Here is a 6,029-nt window from a genome sequence, read left to right as displayed (position 1 = left end):
CCTGGGCCTCGGACGGCGCCCGCGCCGGGGAAGGGGCCGACGCGGGAACGCGCAGGGGGCGCCGGGGCTGCAGGCGGCCGCTGAGATGAGCTCGTCTGGCTGGCCCAGCGGCCGAGCTAAGCGGCTTTGGGGCGGGGGCGAGGTGACCGAGCTGTCCGGGGATCGTGCTCTGTGCCCAGCAGGAGAAGACCGTCCTAGCACGGTCGGGGGACAGACCCAGACCCTACACACGGGAGCTGCTGAGGAGACTGTGCAAGAAGCCAGGCCTGGGCACCGTGCAGAACTGGTTTGGGGAAGGGGCTACCAGGGGAAAGGGCCCGGCCAAGTCAGCTTCAGCACCTGCTAGCCTTCTTTGCCAGGTGAAGCCCAAGCGGCCTCTCTTACTGCACCTTCCACCCTGTTCTGATGGATGTCCAGCCTGGCTCCTGAGCACCCACTGTGTGCGGTCTAATATGACCGTAACGGTGCCCAGGCCATCTTCTGAGGGGCCGCGCCCTGGGCTTGCCGCATTTTAGGAAGGTTATGATCATGTGGCAGATGCAGAAAGAGGCTCGGAGAGGTTTGTAACGTTCTCAAGGTCACACCGCTGGTTTAGGGAGAAGAGGATTGAGATCTAAATCCTTGCCCCTGGACCATTCGCTTCCATGGTGTTGACAGTGGCAGGGATGGTGGCGAGGACATGCAATAATTTGAACTGAGGTACAGTGTGATCCAGCAGGACAAAGAGGACTGGCACAGCTCCCTTTTCCACCCCGCAGCCCTTCCTGGGTCCTGGGAGCAGCAGCTGGAGGGGAGCAGCAGCTGGAGAGGCGCAGACTGAGCCGTCCCAGGGCCAGGGCTTGGGTGGGAGTGAGGGCGGATGCCAGGCTGAGTGGGCGCCAGACTGGGTTCTGCCCGCGTGGAAAACACGGTGAGGAGGGTGCGGGTGAGTCACCGCTGCCCCTCTCCTTCACTACGGCTCAGACTCGAGCCTAAGCCAGGCCGGCCGCGCGGCGGGACAGGGAATGTGACCAGCTGACCAGGGAGGAGGCCGGCAGGAAGTGAGGCCACCCGGCTGCCTCCGCCCGGTTCCGGGGTGGGGGGTCCCAGACCGGGCAGCCCCCCTTCCTCCTTTCCTGCCCGCTTTGGTTGGCAGCTGTGGGATGACGTCAGCAGCCGGGTTTGGGGCAGTTGCCATGGAGACAGGGGCAGGCTCAGGAGCGACCCTCTTCTCTGGCTGCCGCCCCTTCCCTGGATTATTTTTAGCATCTGTTTACCTCGGTCAGGGGTGGCCCAAAGACTGGGCGGGACTGGACGGGGGACTCCCGGCCTGGCATGTTCTCAGTGAGCCAGGGAGGGCTGGTGGCAGCACTTTCTGCCCCCACACAAGTGTGCCAGTCTTGGTGCGTAGGGAGTATCGGGGTCTGGAAACAGGTCCTGCAGACGGTGAGCTGGCTGTGAGGCAAGCCCCATAACCTTTAGAACTTGGGACTTGGATTCTTTGCCATGTCAACAGACTAGACGTGCTCACTTCAGCAGCACATATACTAAAACCGACTGTGGGGGTGACCTGCGCTTAGAGACCCCTGCCTCTTATCAACCAGCCACAGCTGGATGTGGTGGCCCAGCCGATAATTCTAGCACTCTGGGAGGCTAAGGCAGAAGAGTGGAAAGACCCAGCCCAACCCTGGCACTTTAGCAATTTAGTAAGACCCTGTCTCAAAATAAAAACCAAAGGGCTGTGGATATAGTTCAGTGAAAATCCCTAGTATTGAAAAAGATAAAAACAAAAACAGCCCCCACCGGTTGATGTGGCCCCTCTCCCTTAGTTGAAGGGATCCAGCCCTTTTCATCCACTCCCAGCCAGGGAGATCCTGCCCATCTGCCCCTAACCAACAGTTACACATACTGGTTCCTGTGGTAGTAGGAGGTAGGTGGCAGCAGTGTCCTAGCCAAAGAAAGAAAATCGATGGGACAATCCACATACTCTTGAGTCCAGAAACACAGGGCATCTCCATCCTGCCCCATCCCTAGGGAGCAGAATCCCACTTGCTGATACATGATATAATTAGCAAGTGGGGAAAGGGAGGATCTTAGGTTGGGTAGGGTAGCCAGACTGGACACAGACTTGAAATCAGAGAGAGGAAGCTACAGAGGCACCAAAAAGGAGAACCAATCCAGAGCAGGCTTCCTGGAGGAAGAAGTTGCAGGGTCAGACTTGAAGGACAGAGGGTTGGTTAGACCAAGAACAGCGGGAAGAGGGTATGAGAGCAATTGGTGACGCTGAAGAACCCTGCAGGTGTGAGAGGGTATTGCAGTTGTTAGAAAAAGGAGGGAAGGGACAGGCCAAATAGAACCCTGTGGGTCACATTACAGTCTGGGCTTTACCGTGGGGCAGAGGGCGGCTGCGAATGTTTTACAAGGGTCTGAATAGAGCGATATTAAAGATTTATAATCCTGGGCTGGAGATTTATAATCCTTCCCTCAGTGGTAGAGTGCTTGCCTAGCATGTGCCGGGCCTTGGGTTCAATCCCCAGTACCAATCAATGAATCAATAAGTAAATGCTGTGGTTTAAAAAAGATTTACAGTCCTGCTGGGTATGGTGGTACATTCCTATAATCCTAGCACTCAGGAGGCTGAGGGCAGGAAGACCTCCAAAAGTTAAAGGCCAGTCTGGGCTATGTAGAAAGTTCAAGTCCAGCCTGAACTACATAACGAGACCTGTCTCAAAAAGAAAGATTTACAGTCCTGGGGTGAGAGAGCCTGACTTTGAATCCTGGCTCTTCCACTTACCAGCTGTGAAATCTAAGGCTGATTAATAGTAATAATAATAACAACAATTAATATTTGTTGTGCTCACAGTGAGGTAGTATATACCCCAACTTCTCTATCCCACATACAATTCTTCCTTCCTCAAGCACCCTTCATAGAGTTAGGTATCTCACTATGTGTTTTTTATTTTATTTGTTTTTTTGAGACAGGGTCTCATTATGTCGTTCAGGCTTGCTTTGAGCTCTCTATATAGTCCAGGCTGGCCTTGAACTCTCAGCCTCCTGGGTGGTGCGATTACAGGTGTGCACCACTACAACCGGTTTATCCTTATTTGATGGGTATCTGGGGTATCTGAAGCCCAAAAGTTTAAGAAGTTATTTTGTCCAATGTCATACAGCCAGTTAGCCTCCAATTGCCTGGTTGTGAAGTAGGGCTAACTGGATTTAAATTTACAGGATTGTTGCTGGAATTTAATGAAATGATGTTGAACATACCATGTTTACCACATTTTTTAAAAAATGAACTGCAAGCCAGGTGTGGTGGCGCACACCTGTAATCCCAGTACTCAGGAAGGCTGAGGCAGGAGAATCATTATGAATTCAAGACCAGCGTGAGCTCAAGGCCAGCCTGAGCTGCATAGTGAGACCCTGTCTCAAAAAGACAAAAAAAGAAAGAAAGAAAGAAAGAAAGAAAGAAAGAAAGAAAGAAAGAAAGAAAGAAGTGGTATCAAGTACGGTGTGTGGCACAGAAGGCACTCAAAAAAACTTTTTTTTTTTTTTTAAGCACAGCATTTTGGCATTGTCAGGTAACTGGAATTTCCAGATGAAAGTGCTGTTACTGAGTACAGACTGGATCACTGCAGGTTGGAGGGGATATAGGGAGCCATTATATTAGGATGCTGTTGTAAGGTTCTAGAGGAGAACTGATCATGGCTTGGACCCAAATTCTAACTATAGGGATGGAGGTGAGGGGGCTAATTCCAGGTACATTTAAAAGCTGAACTGGGAGGAATGGACATAAGGGGAAACTGACCAAGGTGCCCAAGATGATTCCCAGTCTCTGTCTTGAACACTAGGCATGTAGGTGGTGGGGCTGCCCGTTTTAGACTAGGGAGAGAGCTGGGTGTTATGGCGCATGTCTGTAATCCGAGCACTTTGGAAGGCTGAGGCAGGAGGATCAAAAGTTGGAGCCCACGCTGGGCAATTTAAAGACTTAGTGGCACCCTGTATTAAAAATTAAAAAGGGGGGTGCTGGGAATGTAACTCAGTGTAAAGGCCCTGGATTCAAATCCTGTGCTGAAGGGGGAAAGGTTAGGAAGAGGTCTGAGGAGAAAAGTGGTAAATTCAGCTTGGGGATTTCAAACTCAGTCATCCTCTTATAGCCTGCTGTGCACTGTCAGCTTGTAGGGAGGCATCTAGCAAGCAGTTGGATATGTAGGCTTTGTGTTCACAGAGTAGTTTGGGTGAGGGACAGGTAAGGAAGATGGGAACATTTAGATGGCATTGAGCTAAGGGAGATGGATACAGATGAACAGCAGGGAGGCTGAGGCCCATCTGGGAATAGGGAAAGAGATGGAGCCCCTGCAGGAAAAAAAATATGTGGCTGGAGAGATGGGTGGAAAACCAAGAGCATGCTGAGTATTCCTTCAAGGGAAGGAAGGGCTTTGGGAAGAGGAATGGAGCCACCAAGTCAAAAGCTTTACTGAGCGCTAGGTGTGGTGGCACACACTGGGAGGCTGAAGCGGGAGGATCACCATGAGTTTGAGGCCAGGCTGGCCTACATAGTGAACTCAAGGCCAGTCTGAACTAAATAGTGAGACCCTATCTAAGAAAAAAAAAAAATTGAGATCAAGCACGATAAAGACTAAACATTAGACTTGGGGTTGATTCAGCAACAGAGAGGTCACTAGTGACCTTGCCTAGACCACAGGGGAGTAGTAAGTGTAGAAGGCCTACCAGAATGGGAAAAGGAGTAGGTGGGTGTGGTGAGGAAATGACGGTGGACCACTCTTCCAGAAATTTCGTTCAGAAGGGAGTGGAGAGTAACGGGTGATGGTACAATGCCTGTAATCCCAGCGCTCAGGAGGCAAAGGCAAGAGGGTCACTGTGAGGTTAAGGCCAGCCTGAACTGCATAATACAACGCTATAGAAACGAAAAAAGGAAAGCTGGGCGTGGTGATGCATGTCTGTAATACCAGCACTTGGGAGGCTGAGGCAGGAAGATCGTTAAGAGTTCCAGACCAGCCTGGGCTACAAAGTGAGTTCAAGGACCAGCTTGAACTGCATAGCAAGACCCTGACTCAAAAAGAGAGAGAGAGAGGGAGAGAGGGAAGGAGAGAAAGAAAAGAAAAAGGAAGAGAGATGGGTGAGGAATGTGGTAGCTAAGGCAAAGCACAGGGCCCACAGTGGGTCATTTTTTTTTTTTTTTTTGATACTTATTTATTTACCATGTATGTGATGCTGGGGATCAAACCCAAAGGCTTGGAGCATGCTAAGCACACATTTTACCACTGAACTCTACCCCCATTAGTAGTTATTTATTTAAACCCAACTTTATATTGAAATATATACAGAAAATAGCCAGTCACAGTGATGCATGTGTATCCCACGCTAGCTACTCAGGAGGCTGAGGCAAAAGGTTTCCTTGAGTCCAGGAGTTCAAGACCAGCCTGGATAACACAGTGAGACTCCATCTCAAAAAAAAATATGTATATAATACATACACATACATAAAGTATGTATCTACTGAGTGTACAGCCTGATCACATTTTTGCAACAGAACACACCCATGCAAGATCAGGAAACAGAACCGGGGGTAGGAAATAGAACATTGTCAGCACTTTGGAAGATCCTTTGTGCCCGCTTCCAGTCACAACAGTCCAAAGGGAACTACTAGTCTGACTTTTGTTGCCATAGATTACATAGATTACTTTTGAACTTCATTATCAAGGAACTCATACCTATGCTGTCTTTTGGACCTTGCTTCTTTCATTCAATGTTATGTCTATGACATACACCCTTATTGTTGCATGTTGTTGTATATTTTTCATTCTTTTTTGCGTATAATAATTCTGTTACTTATTGATGGGCATTTGGATACCTTCCAGGGTTGTTTTCATTTTTTTCATGGGACAGTAACTTGAGCTTGTTGATGATTTGTGTACCAAATCTGAAACACCCATCTTCTGTGGGAAGAGAGAGAGGCTGGGGTCCTACAGAAGGATTTGTCAGGTGGGAACTGAGAGACTGGCTGAGGTTGAGAATCGTTCTGTGGTTCC

The sequence above is a fragment of the Chinchilla lanigera genome, unplaced genomic scaffold, assembly GCF_000276665.1.
Source record: "Chinchilla lanigera isolate Chin_1 unplaced genomic scaffold, ChiLan1.0 scaffold00083, whole genome shotgun sequence".
In the NCBI taxonomy this organism is placed as follows: Eukaryota; Metazoa; Chordata; class Mammalia; order Rodentia; family Chinchillidae; genus Chinchilla; species Chinchilla lanigera.
This window is presented reverse-complemented; position numbering follows the sequence as displayed.